At 39.5% G+C, this 11,269-nt stretch overlaps 1 protein-coding gene across 1 annotated transcript in view; it reads right to left on the bottom strand.

Moving 5' to 3' along the window:
- The window catches only part of gorab (golgin, rab6-interacting), a 292,517-nt gene that overhangs the window by 89,267 nt on the left and 191,981 nt on the right, over nucleotides 1–11,269 (bottom strand). The gene's annotated exons all lie outside the window — the stretch shown is intronic.

Here is an 11,269-nt window from a genome sequence, read left to right as displayed (position 1 = left end):
CCGCAATGACAGCAGAACAATCAGCCGCAGAAAGAAGACGTAAGGCAGCATCCTGTTGGCACAGAAGAGGGAGATGAGATGCAGAACATCGTCCTTTCTCTGAGAGGACGGTTGAGCAGTCATGGACGTGGTGTCCAACGACATCCCGATGTACAACGTCCGCTAGGAGGGAACGAGAGAGGACTTCTCCAGGTTGACCTTGAGGCCAAGTCTTGGTCATTGGTCGTGATGGTGCGTAGACGAGCCAGTCGTCCAGGTAAGGGAGCACCTTCATGCTGCCCAACTGCAGGGGTGTGAACACCCTGGGAGAGAGTGACAGCTCGAACGGGAGCACCCGGAATTGCCAGTGACGACCTTTGTTGGCAAAGCGGAGAAACCTCCTGTGCTGAGGAGCAATAGGGACGTGGAAGTAAGCGTCCTTCAGATCGATTAAAGTGAAACATTCCCCTTGGGTTATTGTTTGCAACACGTCTGACGTAGTTAGCATGAGGTAACGGTTGAGACCCCTCAAGGACACTTCACAGACTGTCTAAGGGCTTCCCCAGGGGGGGACGATGAGGGACGCCACAACAGTCTCCACATTAGGTGTGCGGTCCAAACCGATAGGTGTAAGACACCACATGGGAGCCGAGAATGAGCACTTGAATGGTGCCAGCAGGAATGAAGGTCTGTCAAAAAAAGACGAGATTTCGGGATCCAAAAAGGAGCTGATGACCAAACTCATCAGGAGGCTGAGAAAAGACAAATGCATCCAACTTTAAGCGCCAGAAAGCGCTAAGCATTACAGCCCACACCAAGTCTACTCCAGCCGAACAAAGATCAGAAGGTGAAGGCGGGGAAGAATACAGAGCACCTTTCCAAAGGTGCCGCAGCACCCACTATCTCTAAGTCCCAAAACAACATTCTAGAGGCCTCAATGGAAACGGCATCATCAGCATCAGTGTTAGCATGGGGGGGGGCAACTGGAGGGGTGCAGCAGGCAACCGCCACCTCTGCAGAGGGCAACATCACCTCAAAGGCAGAAGGGGTTTGACCACCCCACTGAAAAGTATATTTTGGGTTTTGAAATAATAGTTTATTTTTCTTAGGTGAGCTCCTTGATAAGCCCGTAATGGGTTTCTACCTCACCTTCACACTACTACTACTAAGATTTACTACCATATTTGTATTTTACTACCATATTTGTATTTTTTTATTATTGTGTGTGAATAAACAAACAACCTAACTAACGAGAAAATACACAACGCCATCGCAGCCAAGGCGGGCGGAGGACACCCGCAGCCAAGGCGGGCGCAGGACACCCGCAGCCCCGATCGACAAGATCACAGGCCACCAGCGATGGAAAAGAAGAACAGCGGTAAGCAAAGTGAGTGAACACATACTCAGCCATAACTGTCTCTCAAGACATCTTAAGTTATGTCTATAGACATGTATTGAGACGTCTTGATAAATCAAGATGTCTATAGACTCGAGTCTTAAGATGCCTTAAGATGTCTTGGAAATATAAATGTCTTGAGACGTCTCAAGATAACTTGAGACGTCTCAAAATGTCTTCACACGTCTGAAGATGTCTTCACACATCTGAAGATGTCTTCAAACTTTGAAGATGTCTTTTACGGTATCACTATTTTACTGTTCTTCTTTATATTTAACATTTTATTACCGGTATTTTTGTCAGTTAAGACTGTCTCACTGAGCAGCGAAGGCTTGCGAGGGTGCACGCATAGCGAGTGATGACATTTTGTCGGGTCTCTTTCAAGACTGCAAAACATTGCCATGAGTGTTTGCCAGAACCTTATCACCCATTTTTATGCTTGCAAACCGTTTTTCTAGTCGCAAATAAATTTTTAACATGTTCAAAATTTGATGGCGACAAGAAAAACTGAGCATAAAAATGGTTTCGGAAGGTCTGCCGAACGCCTTTGCAACGTTTTGCAGTCTTGAATGAAACCTGACGAAAACAAACTCTCGCTACGTGCTTGCACCCTCGCAAGCCTGAGTTGCTGAGTGAGACATGGGATTAACTGACAAAAGTAATAAAATGTTAAATTTAACTGATTAAGGGAACTGGGAATATAATATATCTAACAAGAGCCAAGGCAAAACTGTTTCATGTGTGTTTTGTCAAAAATATTAGCTAGATATGTTGCAAAAATTTTACAAATATTAGATATTTGTAAATATAAAAAAGCAACAAATAATTATTCAAAAAAATGTGCAGAAAATACAAATTAGTCAAAAATAAATATTTTAGACAAAAAACATTAGAGAGAACACATAAGAAACTAATACAATATTATCAACTGCAAAAATATAAAATATTACACAAAATAGCTCAAAATAAACAGTACAAAATAATACACATATATTGCATATAAGAAACAACAATCACGTGCTGTCAACATCACTTCAGACGATTTTTTCTTCTGAATATTGCTCACACTCTCCACACTTCACTGTAACATAAAAAACAATCACTCAACAACAGTTACGTGTATTGGCTTTACTTAAAAAAAAAAAAAAGAACACATACCAAATACTTACTCTTATACTGATTCTTTAATCTCCACTCTAACTTCAACCTATAAAATATGTGTGCAGCAGAACACAAGAAAAAAAGAATGAATCACTTTGTCAACAACAATTCATAATACTGGCTTTTGTCATAACTGTATTGAGAAATATTTACTAGTACTGCTATCTTCATACTTCACTGTAACTTTAGAATAACATGTATAACACAACACCCAAAAATAATCACATCAGTTCAGCCTACTGGCACAAGTTAGTCATCCAAGTTGACCAGATTTATGCAATGTAAGCAGCACTGCTAATTTGTGGGCACCAACAAGTTGGACAATTGCCCTGAACACTCAACAGTACTACACAACATCTTACTGAACCTGCTTGCTCCCTCACACACGCGCACAAGCACAACGTGAGATAATACAACACCCGAAACATACATTTGTTAGCTAGCTATTAGCCAGAAGGGGTGGATGGGAGACAAACTTTTTTATTCTCTCGCTGATGCCTCGACTAGAAAACCATGTACGTAACCACAAGAATTAAAATTTGTTAGTTTGTAGCCCACGGTAAAGCGATAGAAATACTCACTTTTACACTGAACTAGCATACTGTACCTAGTTAGCGAACAGCCACAGTGGTGCTTTGACAAACTTTTTTCCACACACGACACTGCCGCAACAGTGATGGCAACTGTACCTTGCACTTTGTTATCCCGGGGTATTTGAAACAGATATAAAGTAAAAATAAATAATTATTTTACTCACCTTTCCATTCGCCGTATAGTTGCCGTCTGGATTGTCGAACAGCATGAAAAACAAAAGAAAAAAACGCTGCCTCCTTGATGCGTCTGATGATCATCAGATGTCGTCCGACGTCCACCTGTAGAAGTAAATAGTGTAAGTTAAATATTGTGGGGAGATCATTTAATATTTATTTGACACTCCAATAACATTATATAATGTTTTACAGCAAAATAGCAATAGATCATTATCATCATAATACTGCCATTGAAACAAGATAGCTTGACCATTTCTTTGAGTCATCCATATCATGTTTCAAGACACCTGAAGATGTGCATGTCTTAAATCAATTGAAATATGTCTTAAGCTGTCTTAAGACATTCAATATCTTCCAAACACAAACATCTCTTTGGGGGCATCCCATGTGCTGCTCTCTCATGATACCTGCATGTTTCAAGCCAACTTAAGAGATGCATGTCTGAAGACAAAGGAAATATGTCTTAAGACGTCTTAAAGACATTAAACATCTTCAAGACACAAAAATCTGTTTGGGAGTCATAACATGTGCTGCTTCTGTCATGATACCATGTCTCAAGACATCTTAAGATCTGCATGGAAATATGACTTAAGATGTCTTAAAATATTCATTGTCTTCAAGACACAAAAATCAGTTTGGGGGTGAAGGAAATATTCTGTTTCAATTTAATTACAACTGTTTTGATTTAGTTATAACTATTTAGAATTGGACAAAATTGCTTTGATTTACTCAGTATAGTTTTGTGTGACAATTCTCTTTCACATTACATTTCTATTAGCATGAGATGGGGGAAGGCGAATGTGTTAATTAGACCCTTTGTTTATACTAAGGCTCCATTCAGTCTGCTTGTAGCTCTGAACGGCAACTCTTATCTTATACCTGTGTTTTTCCATCTTGGGACAAAGAGAGAGGAGGAGCATGGTTGGCCAACTGTATTGAGACATCATTGTGACAAATGGGGGCGTAGTCATGTGACTCTGGGAGGAACTTTGGTAGGACAAAGAATATTATCCACAGGCGGAGCGGGAAACGACACAGTTTGAGAGACGATATGGAGCGGGTGGCTGCATATTCTCACTGTCCACGAATTCTTGAATAAATCTACAAGAAAATGCCTGAATTCACTGATCTCATTGTATGTTTCATTAATCAACGCCATGAACACGCAAATGGTAAGAATTCCACAGCCTTCAATTGGTGACGCCGACGTTCGAGATCTGCCGTTCGACGTGGCTGGTTGCGGGGTCCCGACGAACAGCATCCATGGCGCCGAGTTAATGTGAGTAAGATGACAAATTATCCTTGTTGTAAGATGAATTCTGTTTGTCGTGGACTCTGCGACGGGTTTCGTCAGCTAAATTTAGCTACGTTGTACGTGAGATCTGAGTGAACGGGTATTGTTTTTGTTTAGTGTACGCATTTGTTTGTTTGTTCCGTGGCGGAGTTTCGGCGCCACGTGGTTTTATTTGTTTGTCTTCTAAAATGTGCGTGACGAGTCTGTGGCGCGGCTACCTAGGTTGAAGTTAAGAACGTAATGTTACGGTGGATTGTGCGCAACTAAGACGAGAAATGAGAGATACAGTTTGAAGCATGCGGTTTTATTAAATTACGGAAAACACATGGCAGTCTCGTTCTGTGAGGAATCTTAGAGATCGTAAGTCCGTGCATTTCTGAGGCAATTGTTAAGTTGATGTGAAGTTGGACACAACTTCCCCGCTGCGAAGGAATCATTAGATGATCATATATTTATTGTTTCTTTTATTTTTTGGAGGAGTGATGAGCAACGTTGCTGTGTGGGATATAACCTATTGAATTGGTTCAACAAGTGAGATGTCACTGAATTAATTTGAGGGGTTTGTGTTGCGTATGAGTGAGTGCTGGGCCCAGTTAGTAGGTGACTTAGTTTGCTAGACTGTGTGAGATATATGTGGAGCATGTGTGAATTGTGTGTTTTTTGGGGGGATTTGTCCTGTTTGTGTGCCTGCAGGTAGTTGTGAATGTTTGAGTGACCCTGACAATGAAAAAGGTGGATTGCATGTCCTGGGAGAGTGTTGAAGTAAAAGGGCAGTTTTTGTGTTTTTTTCTCCTCACTGCTTTTAACTGTGTGTTTGAGGAGGTCTGTTGATGGTGTTCTTTGTTATAGAAATGGAGAAGAATTGAACGGAGGACAGAGTTTGTTGGAGACAGGTATTTTTGTGTCTCCAAAAATGAGGGAGATAAGATAGGATGTATATGAATGGCATTTGCAGAAGTATAGTGGAAAAAGCAGGTTTCGATGAAAAAAAGGGTGAAAAGTAAAAAAAAATTCCTCTCTCTCCCATTCCTTTGTCCTCAAATATAAAGGGTGTGAGATTGGGATGTTGTAGAACTCGTTCTACATATTTTGTTGTGGGGGAGAATTCCTCTTTTGTCTGTGAGAATTTTTAAAGCCCTTCTCCCTACTCTTGTTTTACAGGCTTGTGGGGGTGTGAGAGCTGCTGTTTTAAGAAGGAGACTTGTAATTTTTTTGTGTCAAGCAACACCTGGTTGCAATTTTTTGTGTGTGTGCATAGCAGGGGGCTCTTCTGATGCTAATCTGTTGGTGCCAGTTGGATTCCTGATGAGCGGACGGATATGGAGGTTTAGATGTTAGCTACAGGAGGCATTCATATTATTTTATATGATTAGGTCTGCTTTTTATAGTTGAATGTGGAGTAATAATTGTTTGTTTGTTTTTTTTATAAAGAATTTTCTTTTTTTTTTCTTTTTTTTCCCCCTGCCTCTCTGATAACTCAGTCGTAGGTGTGAAAATGATTTAACCTTTGTTCTCTCTCTCTGAGCTTCATTCCAGAATTTGTTGTCGGCCATTTTGAAGGGCAGTCCTGAGACTTGAGGGAACTCCCCATGTGGGCGCTGACTAGTAGTTGTCACATTTTAGGCATAATTTGAGGTAACATGTAATGAAGAAGAAGTCTATGGTAGACATATGCGTAAATATAGTAATACTACTTGCTATAGTGTAGTGAACAAATTAAAAAACCTACAAAATAAATAAAAATAAAAAAAATTAAATACAACAAGCAGATAGTGCTCTCTTGCTACGATCTCATCCCCCTCTGTCTATTACGAGTGTATAATGTGTCAAGCAGGTTCAATCATTGGCCAGAGGTGTTTTTCTTGGGTGACCCAACAACGTGCTGGATTAACCTGGCTATTGGGCCCCGAGTGAGGCCAGCGTTCTCCTGCTCTGCTTGGTGTTAAGAGTGGACGGCAAGCTGCACGAAGGCTACTTTCAAGGGGGTAAAGTGGCCACAGACAGCATCTAGGAAGTACACTGTATATCCGCACGCCCAGTGACTGTTCAATGACTATTATGCGTTGTTTTGGGTTGAGCATAATGTCCAGTCTATCTTTTGAGCAGACATCTCGAACTCTCATCTCAGCCATCTTGATGAACTGTCAGGGGATCTCCAGTGAAAGCCCAGGCCCGCTTTGAACTTTGCCCTGCGCAGCTGCTGCCATCTGCTGGACAGGAATGGATATTGACTCCAATTGTTGAGTCAAAGCTCTCTGATCATCTGAGTTTGGCCCCTCAGGTCGTATTTTGGTCTGTTTGTGTACATTTGCACTCTGTACTGTGTCAGAACGGGAGATGTGATCTATAGCAACGCAGTTTCGGAAATTGAAAACGGCATATGTGAATATGTGATAGGATATTGGTAAAATCTATTTCAATCTTACTTACTCTATTTTCCGTTATTTGATGCTTGTTGGATTTGGTCTTCTAAATTTTGCTCATTTTTCTTTTTAAAATTCCAGCTTCTGGATTGGGACTCATAGATGTGGAACACCTACGGCGAATTTGCTGGTTAAATTATTTTTCTTTGATTAAGCTCACAGCACTGTGATCTTTGGATCCCACGGGGGATGCTCTCTGCAATGTTCCCTGCTGTGTTTACAAGCCCCACTACTCTGTAGAAGAGGTGGGGTTAATTAGCATTTTAAGAATACTTTTTGGTTTGTTTAAAGTAGGAATTTTGTCTTGTTTTCCCTCTGATCTTTTACTAGTTGAGGTGGCAGATATTTGGAAGATTTGTAACCTGCGATAGATTAATGGGGTTGTTTTAACTCTATTTCTCTTCTCTTCCTGACCCTAAAGTCCTCCGCTGCAGTGTCTCAAATTTGCATCTGCTTGCATTTTTTTTCCTCACTTTGTGTTGTCTTGGCTAGGATTCTAATTTGCATCACAAACGCCTGCCTCAAAGGCTTTTGTCTTTTATGACTTTCTGTAGCTAGCTCAGCCGGATCTGTCCTCCTCTGGCTTTTGGTGTTGGCTAAATTGCCCCAATTTGAGACTTCTTGTCTATAGGACACAAGGTGTCTGTTTTTCTTTCCTCTTTGAAGCAGCATCTGTTCACTGCTACAGCTTTCACATACGTGTCTGTAAAGATCAAAGTTGATCTTTATCAGATGGGGGTAGTGACTGGTCTGTCTGTGTGTATCGTCACAAAGGAAGGTATGCACACAAACAGTTCATGCTGAATTAAATAAATGTAGAACTATAAGTGAGTCTGAATGTGATAATTTCACAGTCTGGTGTGAGAATGAATGAATTCACAGGAGGAGAATTGAGGTGATCGGACTTTGACTTGGAGGAAAAGTAAGTTTCGGCAAAGACAACAATTATGGCAGAATTAAGGTAAATATGTTCCATTTCAGAAACAGTCGCTCCTCAGAGTCTTCACGTGTCCGGCCGGCCGTGATTGGCTGAGTGATGATGTTGTTTATTTATATCGTTTACACTGATATAATAAAAACCAGCGTCAAAAATACAGACATTTGCTGGTTATTTTAATGAATGACTAAGAGCACATTCATGCTAAATCTACAACAGTAAATATCATGGTAAAATATTTGATTAATCATTATATACCATCATAAGGGTTTCCTAGGAATATTGGATCAGACAATAGAACCCATTACAAAAACAAAACTTTATAAAATATAGAAAAGGCATAAGGATTAAAACATATTTGATTTAGTATATTATCCCTAATCCCAAAGGCAGAGTAGAGAAAAATATAGAAATATTAAACAATTGGCCTCATAAAGTTTTAATTGGCTACAAGATTTTCATTGATATATCAATGAATGTGCAAATGTCATTATACAAATTCTGTTTGAATGTCACAACAAACAGTGCAAAATGGAGTGCATAACCATAAAGCATGAAAATAAGTGTCTGTAGTGTTTTGTAAACACTGGAGACAAATGTCGGAGTCTGAGAGTCACATTCTCTTCATCATATATTGAGTAATGTATGTCATATGAATCATTTTATATTGAATAAGTTGTAAATTAGTGTGTTTTGTCATTATAAATACGTTATCACAAACTTGAATCCAAAAGTCAGATTCCAGAGCTATAGGCAAGTCTGTCTCCCATTTCGAGATGGGTAAATATATTCAGTATACGAAAAGTAACATATATTTTTGAGAGTTGTTTTGTTGTTGTCTAAGAGAGCTTGGTAATATCTTTGGCTAAAACAGGTGGTTGGAGCGTACCCCAAAGTGTTGGAATTTGTTTCTTTATCATACTTTTAACTTGCAGATCATGTAAAAACATTCAGTTTATTATTTTGTATTTTTGGAGCAAGGATCTATACAGGGATGTGATTTTTTCGCTAATTCGCGGAATTCCGCTTTTTTTATCTCCAAAAATAAAAATTTAAAATTTCTGATTTCGTCTCTACAGCATTCCATTTTAGTGTTTCCGTAACTGAAATGAAACGGATCTTGCGATTGGCTGAAGTGAAACGGATCTTGCGATTGGCTGAAGTCTCCGTGTTGACCAATAAACGCGCTTGTTATAAAGGCATAGGAGTATGCCATTGTTCATTTCTCACACGTTTTTGCCGGGTGTTTAAAGAAAGATGTCCATGATCGAACGCAAAGATGCTCCGCGAGTTAAGGAAATTGACAAGATCGTAAAAAACAAGTTTCGATGGGACTGGTTAGAGAAGGATATATCTACAAATGTTGGAAAGAAGACTGTGACAAATTTGTTCAGTGACTTTATTCGGAAGATCGATCGTGCCGGGAAAGCGCTTTGCATTTGGTGCCGTGATACCATTGACTATGGTGGGAGAGGTGTCAAAGCTCTTGAAAGTCACGCAAAGAGCAAAAAACACGTGAAAGAACTCCAGTCAAGAACAACAAATTATTCCATCGCTGGAAGTTTCGGTGCCCAAACGAAAACTCCAAAACTTTACGGCCTCCATCCCTTATTGACATCACAATCGGAAGCAGTAATAGAGAGACGTGATCCACCCCAACAACCTGTACCAGTTGCTGATAGAGTCGTGAATTTTGAGGTAGGTGGTAAACTTTTCAAATTAATTTGACAGTTTTCCCCTTTTTTTCGAAAATATTATAACGTAATAATGATCATGTTTGCACTTTTCAGGTTTCAATACGTTGATATGCGGCCCCCAGACCCCCGGCTAAATTTTCAGATAATTTCACTTTGGTCAAATCACATCCCTGTGTATATGATATAAATATATTATCTGAGAAAAGATGGTGAAGATGTGTAATTCCTTTCTGCTCCCACACACCTAAAGAAAACAATTGGTTGTTAAGTTAAAAGTCGGGGTTATGCCATAGGGGAGAAAGCCTGCAGTCAGGGTGGCGGAAATCATTGGGTTTTTAAAACAATTGTGTCGCCTAATCGATGTTGTAATAAAGAATAAATCTAAAAGTCTGAGGTTATTACAATCCTTCTGTTCTAGTTCCAGCCAACAGTTAGTATTGAAGGTATTATTTATTTACTTTATTAAGTGTAATCTTTGCGTGTTCAAAATAATTGCATTGAGATCTCATGAAGAAGTTTTCCTTGCAAAGATTTATTAAGAGCTCTTAAAACACAAGTGTAAGCCCACATCTGAAAGCAATGTCCAGCCACAAGTGTGTACCGAATAGCAAACACCCACTCTTTTTATACATGAAAAAGCTTTCCCTCCCACTCTCAGGCTGGACAAAGGGTTAGTAATTATAATAAGCAGACATGTGATATACCGACATGTTTACTCCAGCTCCCCTACCAGCCCGGAAATATGATGTAGACAGGTTTTGATCTTGGACCTTCAGTTTTTACGACATAATGAGTAATGGCATGAGAACTTGACTCCCTTTAAAACATACACATTCTTATCTTCATGAGAACTTGACTCCCATACACATTCTTATCTCAAGAGCTGGAAGGGAGTAAAAATTTCCAATATATTTCACAACAACATTATCACAGTGTTCTTCCTTTAACTACACAGTTATATGGCATCTATATACTTATAAGTAAATTCATAAACAGTAAAAATATAAATTGAAAATGTTAAATGTCAACAGTTCCTCAATTGAACAAATATAAGTTCAAAACCAGACATTTAATCCCTAAACAGTCTAGAGAAAAATTCCAGCGGGATCATCATCGGATGTCGTAACCGCGGTCATAGCTTTAGAATTTACTGATTCTACCATCATATAAGACGACTTGTTTTGAACATCTTGTTTTTCAATAGCTGTGGTCTTTGGCACAAAGATCTGATACACGGAACATAGCAGCATCCACAAGTAGTCAAAAAAGCTGCAAATACAGACACAGAAATTAGAATTGATGAAACCAAAGTTTTATATCTACCAAAAGCATCCATCCAGGTATCCCAAATTGACGTATCGATACCGGACTGCTCTTTCATTTTTTATTAAGTGTTTGGAGTCCCTCAATTGCAATGGTTAAACTTCCATCCTGTGCAGTATTATTAGGAAAAAAAGTACAACATTGTTCTGCGAACATTGAACAAACACCACCATATGTCCGCTCTGGATTGAGGCTGAAATTTATTACCCACATCTGTTGCTGAAATGCAGTGAGTGGTGTGATTTAGTTTCCCCAATTGTTTCCCAGTACCTGACATTTTAATACATGA

This window comes from Vanacampus margaritifer, chromosome 13 (assembly GCF_051991255.1).
Source record: "Vanacampus margaritifer isolate UIUO_Vmar chromosome 13, RoL_Vmar_1.0, whole genome shotgun sequence".
NCBI lineage: Eukaryota > Metazoa > Chordata > Actinopteri > Syngnathiformes > Syngnathidae > Vanacampus > Vanacampus margaritifer.
The sequence above is the reverse complement of the archived record's forward strand: the minus strand, read 5'-3'. Positions and strand labels throughout refer to the sequence as shown.